At 38.8% G+C, this 18,234-nt stretch overlaps 1 protein-coding gene across 2 annotated transcripts in view; it reads right to left on the bottom strand.

The window, feature by feature from the left end:
- Positions 1–18,234, bottom strand: part of macrod1 (MACRO domain containing 1) — a 110,153-nt gene that overhangs the window by 84,917 nt on the left and 7,002 nt on the right. The gene's annotated exons all lie outside the window — the stretch shown is intronic.

Here is an 18,234-nt window from a genome sequence, read left to right on the forward strand (position 1 = left end):
CAGATGACAATGCATCATGGTTGACATGAAAAGATGTGTTCCTAGCCCCCTTCCTTTCCTCTGGTTTACTCCCCTCCTTTTTAATTTTTCCTCCTTTCCACCTCTTTTTTTTTGGCTGCGGCTCTTTCCTTTTATTTCTCTCATGTCTTTTGTGGTGCCGTGAGCAGAGGACGACTTTGTTCTCGTCAAGGGAGCTGACAGCAGTGATAACAGTTCTGACAGAGACGGGAGACACAAACCACAGCATGAGGAGACTAATGAGAGGGAGAGAGAGAGAGCGAGAGAGTGGGGTGTGATGAATAGATGGATGGATGGGGGGAGAACATAAAAGAAGACAAGGGGAGAGAAAGAAGGGTGCTGTTTTGGGCATAGAGATGCTGAGAGGTGTGTTGGCTTAAGGCAGAGTGCAAGGACAGAAAAGGAGAGAAAAAAGGAAGATAAGTGAAAAAAGGGCGTGTGACAAATGCAGCGGCAGGAGGTAAAAAAGCAGACAAAAGGAAAAGAAGATGGGGGATCGAGAAGAGTGTGGGCGGGGTAAAGAAGAGGGGTGACAATTGGAGTAATGTAACATCTTCATCCAAAAAATGGCTCAAGTTTTACCCACAGTGTATCCACTACTGCACTCTGCAAATAACCGAGTGATAACAGGCACCACACTTCCTTCAAAGATTGTGATCATTACAAGTGAAAGACTTCAGAAAGGACAACACAAGGAGAAGAGGCATGGCAAGACAATCAGAGAAAAACATTTAAAAAAAAGTCAAATGACTAGCTTGGCAAAAACAGCTATTTAAAAAATCTCCCTCTCAAAATTTAGAAAAGTTGCTGCATGTACCCAGTTTCTATTGTGGTCTGGTCTCATTACTAAATTACCTTTGCAAATGAAGAGAGAGAAACCTAATCATACATCCTATAATAGTAACCCCATTATGTTCTAGTGGCTGGTTAAATTTCTTTTCAATGAAAATTTCAATAAAATGCTGTAGCAGCTTATCTTTTGGTGGAAGTCAGAACTATTGTGGTCAAATTACTGTTTACTAAAATTCCCTCATAACAAAATATCTTTTCAATGTTATTAAGAAATTTTTAACTGTTTTTATTGGTATTAAAGGAAAAGGTCCAAATACAGGAGGGTGTGAGTGAGTAATGTGGATAAAAATATCTATCACAGTATGTGTCATTTTATATTGTGATGTTCATATATATATATATATATATATATATATTGGTATATATATATTGGAATAAAATAATTGGGATATATTGATTGGGTAACTGATTATAGATAAAATTTCCAGACAGGATTGTGCGTGTTTAATTCAGTAAATTTAAACCCTGACAAATTGTAGTACTTCATCACATTGATGCAAACATCATATGAAACTCCAGTGTTGCCATAAAGTAGTTGTGCTTGATTATTTCTGACACAGGGGCCTCATAAAATCAGAAACATTGAAGTGAGAGCTTCCACGGTATAAACAGTACAGCAAAATATCTGACAAAGTAGTAGAGCAGAACCGATTAGTTGGTTATATGAATTGATAGAAATTCAATCTGCAACAATTTTAATAATTAATCGTTGTACTACGGTAAAAAATGCAAAATGTCTCCTCGTTACAGCTTCCTTATTGAGAGTATTTGCCGCTTTCCTTAGTTTTATGTGATAGTAAACTGAGTTTTTTTACTCTTAGTCAGATTAAACAAGCAATTTAAAGATCTCACCCAGGGCAAGAAATTGTGATATTTAAATTGAGACATTTTTCACAATTTCTTGACATTTTATAGACCAAGTGATTCTTCAACAAATTCAAAAAATAAATGAATTGATCATGAAAATAATTAGTTGCAGCCCCACAAAATTGGATTATCTCATGGTTTCCCACCCTATAAAAGGATATTCATTTTTTCTATATTTTAAATTAAAGTCAAAGTTAAATGTAAGGCGTACTTAAAACAACTGAGATTTCAAACTTGATCTGATGCATTCTGGTAGATGAGGTACATTAGCTGACTCTGGTCATCCAGTTTTATAGGCCTTAGCACAGCACAGACACAGTTCTGTGAAGAGGGATCGCAGCCTGACCGCTACACTGTGCAGTTCGACACAAACACACAAACCAACCATACGGCACCTGCTTTCTGACTGCCTCTCACTGACCCTGCTAATATACTTTAAGCGAAGAGGAACTTCAAAGGAAAACACTAACAAACAGCCAGAGATTTATAGAGAAAGAGGAAAGGGTAGAGAGAGAAAAATAAAGAGTGAGGCTGTAGAGGATGGAGGATGGGGAGGCGTGATTTAGATAGAGCCTGCAAGTGTTGAAACCCATTCTTACTTTCAGTAGCTCTCTTTCTCTTTTCCAGCCTGTGTTACTGTGCACCGGTAATATTGGAAGCTCTGATGTGAGTTTTTTTTTATTTATGTCTGCATTTGTTTTTCTTTTTCTTTTTCTTTTTTTTTTTAAAGAGCACTGAAGCTTCCTTTCATTCTGTGTAGAAATCCTTTTCCTTTAAAAATGTCACCCTCAGATGTGATAATGAAAACACTCTTATGTATAAACATAAAAATGGGTGCAAAACGCTATTCCGTTTATTGGTCTGTCGTCTTTTTTTCTACGCAGATGAATAAAGACTTCTAAAGGGAAAAGCAGTTTCATGGCTTCTGTGTGTGTGTGAGTGTGTGTGTGTGTGTGTGTGTGTGTGTGTGTGTGTGTGTGTGTGTCTGTGTGTGTGTGTCTGTGTGTGTGTGGGGTTCATTAAATCAGAAACAAAGGCTGGATTTATCAAATAATACACTGGGATGTCTTTAAAAAAATAAAAATCAATGGGAAGCTCAGATTATTAATATGATTTATGACGAGATGGAGCGGCCCTCGTTAAATCACACACACTGGATGAATACATCAGCTGCTGCATGCTCCAATTCAGTTCGGTAGAATCTGCCAGCCAAAAGCAGACACATGTGATTTTATCCTGAGATGTGTGTATGTGTATGTGTGTGTGTGTGTGTGTGTGTGTGTGTGTGTGTGTGTGTGTGTGTGTGTGTGTGTGTGTGTGTGTATGTGTGTGTGTGTGTGTGTGTGTGTATGTATGTCTGCATGTATTTATTCTGTGCTTCTGTGTTTGGGTGGATACATGCTTCTCATTCTAAGTGAGTGCTAATGCTTGTGTAAGCATGGATCAATATAACGAACGGGGGAGTGTATAAGTGTCCATCTTGGAGTAACTGCTTGTGATGGGTGTTTGTGAAGTAGAGGCAAATATACTGTATATGTAGATAAAAGTGGTTTGTCGTACAGTGCGTACTGTCTATGTCTGAGGGATGATATAGAGATAAGGACGGAGAACACACTTCATATGAATATCCATCTGAAGGTAACATACTGTGAATGTGATGCAGCTGTATCTCCACATCTGAGCTCTTAACAGCAATGCCCTGAGTTTTCATCAGTCATTATGGAGGCCTTTCACTGTCTGTCCATTATCAGCTTCTAGCCCTCCATCTTAATTATTCTTACTCACATTACACCCAACAGAAAGATGTATACTCAGACTCAAGTACATACAGTACCTGCTGAGTCAGAATTTTATTTCTGTTCAGTAACAAATGGAACCAAAGTGGATCTTTTTTTCAGATATGCTTCCATCAAGTTAAATCTACTAGTGCACCATCTATTCAAGAATTAGATATTGTACTCGGAAGAAAGAAATGTACTTAAATCATTGATTAAAACTCTGTACCTGTATGATTATGACTAGTGCTTTTATCTAACCCAGAGACATCAGCCTCAGCTCTCAATAAGATGGTCAACCTTTTTTGTAAAATGTGATCGATTTACACAAATCAGACATTCACAATATGTCCTTCTTTCCTTTTAAATGGTCTCCCTCAGGTTTTGCCCATTTAGGTATTTTGTTACCTCATCATTTCATCAGTTGCACAAAGCGAACTTTGTTCCATTACTTGGTAAAATAAGACAAGATTTAGCGCATTGGAACTCACTCCCTGTTTCTTGGGACTAATAGCCCTGATAAAAATGAATGTGTTACCCAGTTTGCTTCATCCTATTCAAACGATTGCTATATTGTTTTAGAATAGGGTCCTGAGAGATTTAAATAGTTGGGGTGGCCGTCCACTAATCAGAAGGTCGGTGGTTCAATCCCCGGCTCCTCCAGTCCGCATGTCAACGTGTTGTTGGGCAAAATGACGAACCCCAAATTCCCCCAGGTGACTGTTCCATCATTGTGTATGGGTATGATGTATGAATGCCTGTGTGAATGGGTGAATGTGGCATGTATTATAAAGCGCTTTGAGTGGTCTCTAAGACCAGAAAAGTGCTATATAAGTGCAGTCCATTTACTATTTATCTACTTACTTGCTTCAGCTCCTCTACAGTAAGCGGGGCCCTAGACTAAAATGGCAGTGATGCAGCTGCCAGGTTCTAAGGGTGGCTTAGATGTGCCAAATATTCCAGTATACCAGCTGTGTGCCCACTTGAGGTTTATATCTTAATGGGTAAAGAACAAAGCCTCCTCTGTTTGGCTGGACATTGAATCATCATTATTGAACTGTAGATTATGAAATTCACAATTTTTTAAGAATTTGAAGAATATATGATATAATTGTGCCAATCTGATAACAACCAATGCTCTGAAGGCACAGTGATCAGTCCACCATCTGGAGGGGAGGTTCAAATTAACATTTACACCAATGTTTAACAATCCTGAATTTTTGCCAAGAATGTTGGATCTGAGCTTCCAGCAATGGGATAACAATTAATAACCAAATTAGGAGACTTATTCTCAGATAATAGTCTAATGTCATCTGAAATAACTGATAAAGAAAAACAAGACTTTTTTTCATTTCTTGCAAATAATTATTAAGTGTACGACCCTTACAGATCACCTTGAGATTTCTAAGAGGTGTCTTAGTTCGTTCTATGATGTTATTAATGGGATGTCTCCTACTAACACAGAGGATTAAAGGTCCATGGGAGAAGGAATTGTCAATGACTTTTGATGAGGAGACATGGGAGGATATCTAGAGTTGCACCAAAAAAGATCTCAAAAGAGATATCCATCTGTGCTTGACCAAAACCAATCCAGTTTAGAATTATACATAGAATGCATACATCCCCTAATCGTAGGCTTTCTTTTAACCTCTCACTTTCTCCGCTGTGTCTCAAATGCAAAACCAAAATAGCCATTGTCTATGGTCAGTAAATTACATAAGTACTGGTCTAAAACATTTGTGAAATTGAAAAAGATAATTGAGTGAGATTTAAAAATGAATCTAATGTGTTTGATTTTGGGCAAAATATGGGAATTTGGGAAAAATATATCATGACAGTGAACCAGTGGAGCAGTGATGACGGACATTATGTTAAGGTTTGGTGTAAAGTTATATTTAAGCTGGTTCCTTTGAAACATAGTAAGTATTACATGTACAAAAGCAGATCAGTTCTACAGTCTGGCAGCCCTGTCTGCATTATCTGGAACCTGATTTTTACAAGAAGTCTCCTGAATCTGAATTCTTGTAACCTGTGATTTACCTGCAACAGACTATTTCCTGTATATGTTAGTTGATCAGAGCTGTTTATGTTACTATTGTTATACTATTACTATTGTTTGTTTTATTATTGTTATTTTAGTGGAAAAAAAGAAAATCCAGTGAATGTATTACAAATGTTAAGAAATTGTATATATATATATTGATCTATATATATATATATATATATATATATATATATATAGATCAAAACACGTTCAAGATACCAAATACATGTCATGCATACAAGCACAACAGCACAAGCAACACAAGCACATCGTCTTCTAATGCAATGCATTTTTGAAGACTTGGCCTCTATGTCTTTAACAAAATGATCTCAACTCACTGATGTGCGATAAAATGGTCAGCTGCGTTATGAACGCCATGCTCAGTTTCTCCACTACAGTGCTGTCAAGAATGGTGTAAATCTGCACTGCATAGTAAAATGTCTTCCAGTGTTTGCATGCATTAGAAGCTCCTTTAGCAAAAGGTCAATGTATTCCTATAAATGCATGCATTTGGCAACTGTATGTATGCATATACATATCTCCCCAGCTATGAACAATCAACAGAATATATTTCAGCAATGCCATGTTTTTGCACTTATCGTTTTTCTACAAATGCTCCCACAAATTTCAGGTATTCACTGAAGGCAAACTAAAAATTAGACAGCACTGTAGGACTGATCGCAGGTTCATGTGTCTTTCCCGAAGCAGACTGAACTCACAGCAGTCAAGTGCACAGTAGAGGAAGACATAAACAGATGCAATATACAGACATGGGAGCTCAGGGACTTACTCACTTGAAATAACACAATAAAATAAGTACACTGTTCATAAACATCAACACACGTACAATCAGTCAAAAAGTTCAAACACACATACTCGTGCACAAACAAATCACGGCTAAACTTGAAATAATATTACAAATATACAGATACAGATTTACAAACCTCTAACCCCAACCTTCACTTCAGCTGTAAATCCAACTCAAGACAAACATATACATGAATTCTGAATTAATTTTAAAAGTCACTGTTGTCTGACACACACCTGTGCACCTTTGAGTGACAGGGGACTTGTGGTCCCGAAGGACCTCGATGGAGCTGGATAACAAGCACTGACACGTTTCTCCTCAGACAGACACACTGCGAGAAACCAGTGAAATACCTCAGAGGTATGAAGTGATCCAACAACAACAACAACAACAACAACAGCTACAACAGCTACAAAACATTAAGCTGTGGTGGTCTGGGTTCCTTTGTAGCAATGGATGGAGAGGACGTCACTGGAATAAACAAGACAGAGAGCAAACTAAGACTGCCTCCAGGGGATTATAACAACACCAACTGTATGAATTAGGCTGTCTATCAGAGAGATAGCCACTTTGGTGGTACTGCAAGAAGCCTCTCGTGAGAGGGAAGAAAAAAAATCTTCCAAAAGAACTTCTGCCATAACCACACTGAAAGCATGTACAAAAAGATAACTAAATTTCCCTTGTACTGCAATAGTCTCCTATTCCATTTCCCAGTCTTGTGTGTTTTATCTTTTAATTTGTTTAATTATGAGCCTGTATACCACTGTAACTGTATTGTTAGGAAAAAGAGCATCTGACATTGAAGACAATTAAAGGCATTTATAACGTGAAGTCTTTGTGCTGTCACCCTCATTATCTGTCCTAGAAGGACATTAAGGAATCCCTTTCTTCTATTATAAACCATCAGTAATTCTGTTTCATTTGCTGCCAACATGAGCAAACTGTGAAGGTGGCAGGCTCCTGCTGGATGTGGTCTTCCAGAGCTCTCAGCCTTCGCTCATGGTTTACTGCCTACTGCCTACTGCCCACCTCTCCGATGCTACAGCTCACAGACCTCAGCACTTGTAGTTATGGCAACTTGTGATTTCTCTGAAGTACTGACTCTCAGCCTTTCTTCAGGCAGACAGATCGCAGCCAAAAAAAATAAATGAAGTAGATTGTGATCATACCAGAGGTCCAGCACACACAATGTGCTGCCGTACATTCCATTCATTTAAGGGTAGCAGCCTAATTATAGGAAAAATAGGAATGACAAAACATCAACAACAACAAATATTTAGCAGAATAAGGGAACAACAACACGAATCATTCTTAATCTACTGTAAATCAAGGAGAAAAATGATTGAACTGCTCACTTGGATAGTGACAAAGTATACGGCAGGTGATACATTTTTCTTTTTGTCAATAAATCCAGTGAAAGGAAGAGGAAAGGAAAACCAATGACTGTAGAGAGAAAACTACTGTATTCTCTGTCTTTTTCCTCTGTAGACCTCCATTGTTGTCCAAAAGCTATTTAAAAAATGATAAATCAATGCACCCTGGTGGCCCAGTGGTTAAGGCCAGACCATGAACCCCAAATGAAACAATTAGATGATAAATTGATTAGTCGATTGACAGAAAATTCCGCTATTTTGATAATCAATTAACCATTTCTTTCCCTTTTCAGACAATAAATGCCAAATATTCTCTGTATCCAGGTCCCAAAATGGGAAGATTTTATTCATTTTGCCTTATATTACAATATTTTGAATACCTTTGGATTTTAGACTGTTGGTCAGATAAAACAAACTATTTAAGTAAGTCACGTTGGACTCTGGTCTCAACATTTAAAAATTTAAACATTCAATCGATTAAAACGAGAAAATAGTCTTAAGATTTACTGTTAATGAAAACATTCATCCTGGAGACCTTAAATGCATGTCAATTCCCGTCATATCCCTCCTATGAACCACGGTACTAAAGATATGAAATACCCAAAAGTACTATAATGGGAAAAAAACTCAACACAATCTGTTGGCCAATATTTGGTTATTGGAGACGTACTGCATCGGTACATATGTCGGCCCAATAAGTAAAAAAAAAAATTGCGGTAGAGAAATCCTGAAAATACTGTATGTTTGAGGTAATCTTGAGAGAAAGAACTGGCCTTTTCATGGGATTTCATGATATTAAGAAAAACACCCGTCTTATCCGTTGTTGATCACAAACAGACTAAACCATCATGAGCAGCTTTTACATTAAATTCAATTTAGCATTGAGGTAAAATGTCAAGACACATCACCATAAAGACTTGCAAAATAATGTGCAAAGATCAACAACACGCATGTGCACACGGATAATGGGCTTGCTCATACACGTGTGGACCAACAAACCCATGTCGATCTTACAGAAGATATAGGAAGTAAAGGATGTAATAAATCTTCTCACTGCTTGACATTACCATGATTCAGGCATCCTTTGTATCGCAATACATCATAATGTCCTTGACAAAATTGCAGTTTTCTTACTTGATACGCATCAAGAACCAAACATCAAATTGTAAATGTTCTGCACGGAAACCAAATGTATGTCTTGAGATTTTAAAAAATAAAATGATTTAGTTGTCTGGAATAATTCAAATAAAACAGTTGGATAAATCACCACTTAAAAAGCTCAATACACTGGGTAACAGCATGTAACTAGGATTACACAAATCGGTGAATATAAAATGCTCTGTGCATTATAGGCTACAACAAAGTGTTTAGTCTCTCTCCTCTGAACTTGCATCGTCATTAGAAACTGTACAGGATGTGTGAGACACACACTATCTTTACCTTTTGGCCTGTGACAGCTCACTGTACACACTGATTGATCAACCTGTCTGTCAGTCTGTCTCTAACCAGGGCTGCCCACTCCACCTGTGGACAATGGCAACAACAAGATAAGTGGATAAATAGCTCCTATAAATAGTCTTGTCATTTCCTAAGCTCTGATAATGCAGCAGGGCCGACAGTGTGTGCATCGGGCACCACTTCGCAACAACGCCTGATAGATAATTACAAGATTGTAATTGTGTGCAGTGTGCACTGTGTGTACTCCCTGTACTCTCTGCCTGTCCATGTGTGTGATTATGTGACAAAAGCATCGTCTGTGATGAGGACATGTGAGCAGACAATGAGCGCCCCTTGTATTTGCTGGTGGAGAGCGGGGAAGAGGACATAGGGTTAGTTTAAAGCCCATTTTGGAGGTTACAATGATACATCCTTTGTACTTTGTTCACTAAGCTATGATTACAAAGATGAGAGAAAATGGAGGCTTTGTCAAGCTGCATTATACTTTATTATTCAAATAACACTGTCTGCAATAAGGATAATCTTCCCCCAATGTGCTTTTAATTTCCATATCTAATTTTTTCTCATTCCGTTTTGTGTGTCTCAGTTCTCGTCAAAATTATTTGCACAGCCGGTTCAGTGAAACTTGGTTGAATTTAAATGTCAAAAGTCTAAATGAAAAACATCAATCATCAAAGGTTGATAAACTCATTAAAAAAAGCCATTTATTAGGTGATTGTGGCCGTACTTAATGTGGGCTTTTTTGGAACTGCTCAAGTATTCGACCTGAGCAGCCAAGGAGACGAGGACGTTGGATGCGAAGCCAAAGCCTTGATGCTAGACTGATTACTTGTCTGGCACTAAAAGCAATATTTGAAAAAAAGGGCAGGCAGCACACTATTATTGTCATAAAGAACTGGGGATGCAAACGATTATAGCTATACTAAGGAGTGCATTAAGTGAGCTCTGCCCGACACGAGGAAAGACATACAAGTTTGACAGCTGGCTGTTTTACAATCTCCACATTATTGTGACACTGGCAGAACCTCAGTGGACTTGCTTTATACAACATCAATAGCCCTGGTCACATTAAGTTAGCTATACTGAATGCGAAGTGGCCTCAGAATCATTCAAACAGAGCGCCTGTCAGATCAACTATTAGCACCTTTTAAGATCCTTTTGTTTGTAAAGCACTGCATGAACTTGCACCGGCTTACATCTCTGATCTCCTCAGATCAATGCACCGTCGCCATTCCACCATTCAGCCACTTTTCCATTGCCGCTACTAAACTGTTAGGTCTCCCCCTGTTATCACCACTTTTAAATCCCCTTATAAATGTGATCTATAAATTGACTGATACCTGACTTAAGTGGCCAGGTGTGCAGAGGAGTTCCATTCTTCACACAACTACTTCAATCCAAGTACCATCAAGGGTGCACTATCCGAACATGTATACACTTAACGCCAATTGTGTCCATTTACTTATTGTGTCAAGACAACAGCGACATGCAATAGACGCAGTGCCACATTCACTAAGCCTGTCGCATCAGTTCTTCAGGCACAGATAAGATGCATTCTGCCCAAAACATATGTGCTGTATTTATCAAAAAGTCACAGCAGGACGGTGACACATGCCATTAGTGCAAGTGTTTGCAAGGTGCGCATCTCCCCTCATTGCATATGCATTTATGGGAGGATCACATAAATAACAGGAAGACATATGTTGACAGAGGTTGATTATATGCTTTTAGATTTACTGGGGTCATGCAGTTTTTACAGGGAAAATTCTCCGCTTTTTAAGACCAGGCATACACAGAGCACTGAGTGGACTTACATGAAACACAGGAAAGGTTGTCTTCGGAAAAATAAACATGCACATAAACAAAAACTGATTATTCAAAAGAAAAATTAAGCAAAGGTTATTATTAATGAAAACAATGTATGATAACTGTAACAGAAACAAATAGTGGTGGTCAGGTAATTGTGGTCTGCGTACATATATACTTACATATATGCTAAAGATTATGATTTCATAAATTAATAAGTAATATTTTGAGTAATAGTAACAGTTTTTCTCAGGTGGAGTTGAATCAGAGCTGAAGTATATGCTTTCTAATCCCCCCCACCAGTCCAGTTCTGTTGGAGGTTTCTTCCTGTTAAAAGGAAGTTGTTCCTCACCACTGTCACCAAGTGCTTGCTCATTGTGAGAACTGTTGGGTTTCTCTCTATAATATTGTGAGGTCTTGACCTAACCTTGTAAAGTGCCTTGGGATAATGTTGGTTATGATTTGGTGCTATACAAATAAAACTGAATTTAATTTAATTGAAAATCCATGTTATTCTTTCTTTTCTGAGCTTGTTTTCTGGCCTCAGAAATCTCACCGCTCAACTACGCTTATGAGCTCTTGTTCACCTGCAGTGTGCATCTTGGAGTTCACGAGCTGATATGAAATCTGCAGCGCACATTTGTACAACGCCATTTACTTCTTGGACAGAGTTCAGGCAGGCAGTGGGATGTAGCCATAAAGAAACTATGATGGCAAGCTTTTCGCCTCGCAAGAGTGTTGCCATTAAGAAGAGGAACACACACCTCTGCTTGTACACATGTTCAGATTACATACTGCACAACCTTTGTTTGAAGCATGCTAAGCCATTAAACCTTCAATCATTCTTGTGAAATTTACCTTCTGTGCATCAGCTTTGATACCGGTGATCTTTAACTTTACTAAAGAAAGGGAAAACTATCTGACTCTATCAATGGAGCCCAGGTACCATCAGAAGATCATCTCCGAGCCCACCAGGAGTCACAACTCTGCAAAACACGTTTAAACGCAGCACTTGTCTTGATAACAGAAGCTCTGATGGGCCAAGTGCTGATGATCAAGCTGACTCCTTTTCTCTTTTACTCCCTCATTCACTCGATCTCTTTCCATCTCCCACATCGGCCCAATCAGCCTAATGAGGCTCGCACTTCCTCCATCCCTTCCTGCTCGCTAAAGTGGCGATTGATTGGAGGGGTGGGAAAGCTTTTAACAAGGGAGGGGTGGGAGAGAAATAATTAGCACGAATGAGCCTTTCTGCAAACTCCTTCAGTTTGGCTTTTCTTTCTCCGCTTATTTACTGACCCGGACAACATTAGGGATTAACTCTCCAAGGGTATGTTAACTTCTCAGTGTCAGGGTGTAAATCAATCTGAAGCTGTAAACTGAAGCCCGTTTGTCTAATGCCAATGTCTCACTCCTCTGAGGTCACAGCCCTGCGATGATGTCTAAATGGAAGAGAGAGAGAGAGAAGGGGGGAGGGAGAGGACGAAACTCTGGAGATGCACAAGCCAGCAGTGAACCTTTTCTGCCATCTCCGCACTCAAATTGAGACACAAACTGGACATTGGAGCATCCCGCGGAAACTCGGGGCACTGAACCTTGAAAGCTCAAAATTTTCCGTACACAGAGACCATTAATGTCGCTACCCAAATGACCAGTAAAGTGGTCTTTCTGACAGTTGTACCGTAATTAACTCGGACAGATCTGGACTGGAAAAGTAGAGCAGCAGCAATGTCTAAATTCATGCGGCAGCCAATTCGCATAGCCACTGCAGCCTCCAAAATTCGCCCATGGCAAAGACACAGATACAAGATGACAGAGAGGACATAACAACACGACTTCAGTGCCACGATGAAAAGTATGAGATACAATCATCTAGATTTAAGCTATAAAAAGACGAGGGTCAGCCGTGTGGATGTAAGCAAACCTTATAAAAGTCGAGAGACTAGAAAAAACTTGCAGAAATCTACAGCTGAACATAAAACAAAATTTAAGTCACAATACAGTTTAAAAGCTACTTTTAAAGTGAATATAAAGCACATAGACTGATTCCTTACAGTAATAGGGCTCAGATCATCTAAAGCCTTCAAGATATTAAATACGCCTGCAGCCTTTCATTTACTTTACCATCAAAAACAATCCACTTTAAGAGGGTGTGTTAGAGTAATTTCCTATTCATATGATAGGTATTTTTAAATCATAAGGAAGATTTATTGAAAATCCTCAAAACAAATATGTGGAGAAACTACGACAGCTTAAATATAGCTGTCTCCAGGAGCAATATTACTGAACAGGGACCACGGTAATTACAGCAACCGTGTCTCCTTTGTGACAGGCTACTCTACTAACATTAAAGATCTAAATTTAATTTTTAATTTCACATCAACAGGTCCATAAAGAAACCTTTAATATACACACCTTCCATAACGTCCAGTCTTCACCTTCAGAAGAAAAATATATATTAAAGAACATTTGTTATTGAGACTGTAGCTGCTGTGCTTACAGCAGTCATTTAAAAAGGTCCACAGAAGCGTCTGTCTCTCTGTGGCTGTAAATCAAAGATGACACGCAGTGTTTCTGACCTAATGCCTAAATCCATCCTGAAGCATTTTCAAGCTTTAAAATTTTGGACTCAAATTTTGGATTCATTTTCAGTCAATCGAATAAAAAATGAATCAGCAGCCATTTTGATAAGCATTTACTCATTTAAGTAATTTTCAAGCAAAAATAGCCCAAATAACAAAAACATTTGAAAGGTATTCTCCCTCATTATCCAGCCGCCCTGTTCTCACCTACCTGTTTGTTGTGCCCATTTGTCTGCCTCTTTCTGTTTTGTAAAATGCCTGTCTACTCTATTGCTCTCTTTGCATGTTGCGACTGATCACCAGCAGTGAAATATAACTGAGTCAAGTACTGTATTTTAGTACAGTTTTGAGGTACTTTATCATGCTGCTTTCTCCTTTTACTGCACTACATGTCATGAAGCATTTCTTTTTTGTTTTAAACTCCAATTCATTAATTTGAGAGCAGGAGTTACAAATTACTTTAAATATCATCTTTTACATTCAAAAAAAAGATCAACTTCCAAAAACTAAGACTGAGATACACAATATTATATAAATTAATTAAATCAGCTTCACCTCACCCAGCAACAGCATTTCAATGCTGCTAACATATTAATGAATCAGTAATAATAATAATCCAGTTTTATACAATGATATAACACTATGATAGACCGTTCTGCTACCTAATGAATTCTTTTACTTTTGATATTTTAACTACATTTTTCTGTTGATAATTATTTTACTTAGTGTAGTATTTTTACAGTGTGGTATTGCTACTTTAGCTCAAGTGAAAGATCTCAGTACTTCTTTCACCACTGCTGACCACCCAGTAAGGGAAGTTGTTTTTCCCTTTGGACAAAGCGAACTTTGTTTTAACTTGTGTCCACTGCCAACAGGACCATGGGCTCTGGGAACTTGTGATGATTTTTTTTTTTCACTATTTTCTAACATGTTATCAACTCAATGAGTCATCAATTAATTAAGATAGCACTTGGCAGATTAATCAATAGTGAAAAAAGTTGAGTAGCAGCCCTTCTATAAGATAATGGAAATGTTATCAATTTGAGAGTCGTCTAAATCAACACAAAAAACATTTACCTGCACAGGAACACGTGATTTTGTTATATAAACCTTCAGTATTCTTTGTGGTACACCACATATATAAGGCCATGTCTTCGACCATGCCTATCACTACCCCTGCTTACTGTTGACCTCACTGATTAAAATCCATACAGATCAGACTTACTCTGATGGATTTTCCCCTCACATTCTTTTATTGGCTTCTGCACAGCAAATCCTCTTTCCACTAAAAAAAACACAAAAAAACATGTTAACGTCTCGATTTGGCGCTCTCTGCTTGATGCTCACCACAGTACTTTTTGTCCTGTTTAGTAGTTGGTAGAGTAGAGATGTGGCCATGACAGGGCTCTGAAACTGTGGCTGCATCAGTAATGCCAGTTTGCCTCTGTAAGTGCTTGCATGTACTGACAGTTGACGGGCATATTGTGAGAACGTGTCCATTAGCGCTGCTTCACAAAACACAAAGTCAGTGCAGTGGGGATACTGCTATAGGAACTGGAGCTAAGGAAGTACAGTTACTACAGCAGGGAGAAAGAGTGCTGTTCATGAGGGATCTGTGACCTGTTCTGCTTCATAACAGCATCATAAGAACTGATTTTATGTTTGAATAAACAATACAACTCTAGCTAAATTAATTTTTAATGAAGATGAAAGGTGGGCTGAGAGGAAGAAGAAGACTTTCATTTATCTTTTATTTTAATCTAAGAACCCCTAATACATCAAAACACACACACACATAAGTGCACTCTGGCCCATTTTATTTTATCTGTTTTGATGCTTCTTAGACACACACATGTAAAATATTTGTCTGAAAAAGCAAACTTGGTGTGACATTTTGCATCTTGTAATATGAGCCTGTCCTAAGAGAAGTTGACAAGGGCTCTAGGGTAGATGCATGGTAACTGCAGCAAAGGGAGAGACAGAGAGCACACAGTGCGGAGCCTGTGGGACCTCAGCAGCAGGAGGAGTCTCTGTTCTGGGCTTTCCATCACCTCCTCAGACCTCTGGTACTACCACAGAGGCTGGGTGGATCACAACAACTTGCCTCAGATACCTAAGGCAAGACACCTCAGATAAATGACTTGATGACAAAGTGGCAGTCATCTACAGATGAAATGTTGCCTTGAAAACATTAATTCCTCAAGCGAAAAAAATGCTACAGTTGGCTACAACTTGATTATCCTCTAATAACATATTAGTAAGTAGAAACATGATGTACATACTTAAAACAAACAGACTATCAACAGCTTAAAAACTGGAGTAGATACTGTGGCATTTAAAATAGATCTGAGAAAAAAAATCACTTAATCCTTGGCCTGATGCTGGAAAATCCCTTATAAAGTGGTTAAGCATGCAAATATTCCCGCTGTATGTTCCCTATTACTCCAGTCAAATGAGGAAAATGCAGCTCAGGTGAAATCTGAGAAATAATTTTAGCCGCTCTGAAGCAATTTAAAACAACAAGTCAGGCCTGACAATCTTCCATACACACTTTAGCAGCATGGCGAAAGCAGGGATGTCTGCCAGGCTGATTTCGGCGCTAAGCACAGCGCTAAGCCCCATTGACAAAGCCAGCTAAGAATCAGTGAAGCCTTGCAGAAGGAGTGTGACGCTGTGCCAGCGTAGGGTAATGCTCTTGTAAGGGGCTCTACCTGCAGAGCCAAGGGTTCGCCTATTTTATCCTCTTGAAATCACCAAACAGGATCACTGAGCACATCCCTCTCACCCTTCCAGCCGATGTCCTTCTGCCTGTCTGCTTGTCTGTCTGAGTCCAGTCATCCATGCCTTCCCAACACCCCAGTCTCTTCATCCTCTATAACCCCCAAGCCCCACAACCTGCCCCACTGCAGCTATCGGCCATCATCTGCCATGGACTGGAATCAATAAAAGATGCTCCACCGCTGGGTTGAATTTATATTGTACCCGATGGAAGCATCCAAGCTCAAAAAACACTGATGTTCAATTATTGATGACAACGCATGCATCCATCCTCATACAGTGCATTGTAATAATAAAAAATTAAGTTGATATTAGAAAGGTTCTGCTGTACTGATTATTTCGATTTAAGATGAGACATATTTTTCAAAGAAAGCTTTTGTTAATTAATTTGTTTCAGATGAGTCTATCTTCACGTTTTACACAAAGTACGATAATGTCAACTGATGACCATATCAGGCTGTATAATGACAACATGCAACCTTACACTAACGTCATAAAAAATTAGGGCACCAACTAACAAATTTTCATTGATGATTAATCTCCCAATTACTTTCTTGATTCATCCTGTAATCGTTTGGTCTATGAAATGTTGAAGAATAATGAAAAATATGTCATTCAGAATTTCTTAGCAACCACAGTGATGGCTTCAATTTGCTTGTTTTGTCCAACCAACAGTGTAGAAGCAGGAAATTCAAGTGACTCTTAGAGATGACTAATCAAAAAATTAGTAAATCGTTCAAAACAGTTGCTGGTTAATTTTCTGTCATTCGACTAATTGTTGCAGCTCTGAAAAAAAAAACCTACGCACTATTAAGAAATAAATCATTAATCTTCTGGGGAAAAAAGCAGATGCACTATTTCACACAGCAAATGTAATATTTGTAACGAGTTTGGCTGTTGTTTTGGCCGTCCTCTGCTTCTTATATTGATCACAAGCTTGATTTGTGCTACTTGATGCTGTCATTTGACTTTGAGCTGAGTCTGCTTCTGATCTCCTTCTTTCTTCTGACCGAGTGCACATGCAAACTTTTATTATCATTAAAGATGAGCTTGAGGCTTTCATCAGCATCTCAGGTTAACTCTATGAATATCACTCATCTTTTTGAGTCTGTTGTTCGATAATAACAGGCTCGTTTGTACGTGTAATTAACAGACTTCTGTGAAGAAATGCGCATGTTCCTTTTTAAAAACCTACGTCACAGTGATGCCACTCTGATGGTAACATGACATATTTTGTGGAATTTGCAGGTGAGACATCAAGTGTTGTTGCCCTTCACCTGCTTTCTGACTTTCTGATCTTTTTTTACCTTCCTGTCTGTCAACCTACTGTCCTTGCTATCCATCTCCTCATCCATCCATCAGTGTTTTCTTTCTATCTTTCTTTCTTTCTTATCTGTGTTGAAGTTACAGTACAGTCTATAGATGCTCTCTCTCTCACTCATCTTGCCTGTCACCTGCGGGCCAGGAAAACTATTGGCTCTAATCTTGTATCTCTCAGCTGTCGCTACAGTGAGTGGGTTTCCAGTGCCAACCAACAGCTTTATCTCTGACCTGCAGAGGAAAACCTGGGAGACCCTATCTCATGCGCGCGCACACACACACACACACACACACACATACACACACAAACACATACACGATAGGACACCTGCACACGAGACACACACAAACATACAGCACTAATGCACCACCTCACCAGACATACTGCACACACACACATTCACAGAGTCAGGATTATGTGTGCTGCCTGTTTCTGGCACAAGCAGGTGCAGCTGTGCACAGGTGTACACATGCAGACATACGTATGTAATCTTGTCGATACATCTAAACACATGTGCAAAGGTGTGGCACACACTCATAGGTCTGTATAAAC

This window comes from Seriola dumerili, unplaced genomic scaffold (assembly GCF_002260705.1).
Source record: "Seriola dumerili isolate Sdu_G_001 unplaced genomic scaffold, Sdu_1.0 BDQW01000331.1, whole genome shotgun sequence".
Taxonomy (NCBI): Eukaryota; Metazoa; Chordata; class Actinopteri; order Carangiformes; family Carangidae; genus Seriola; species Seriola dumerili.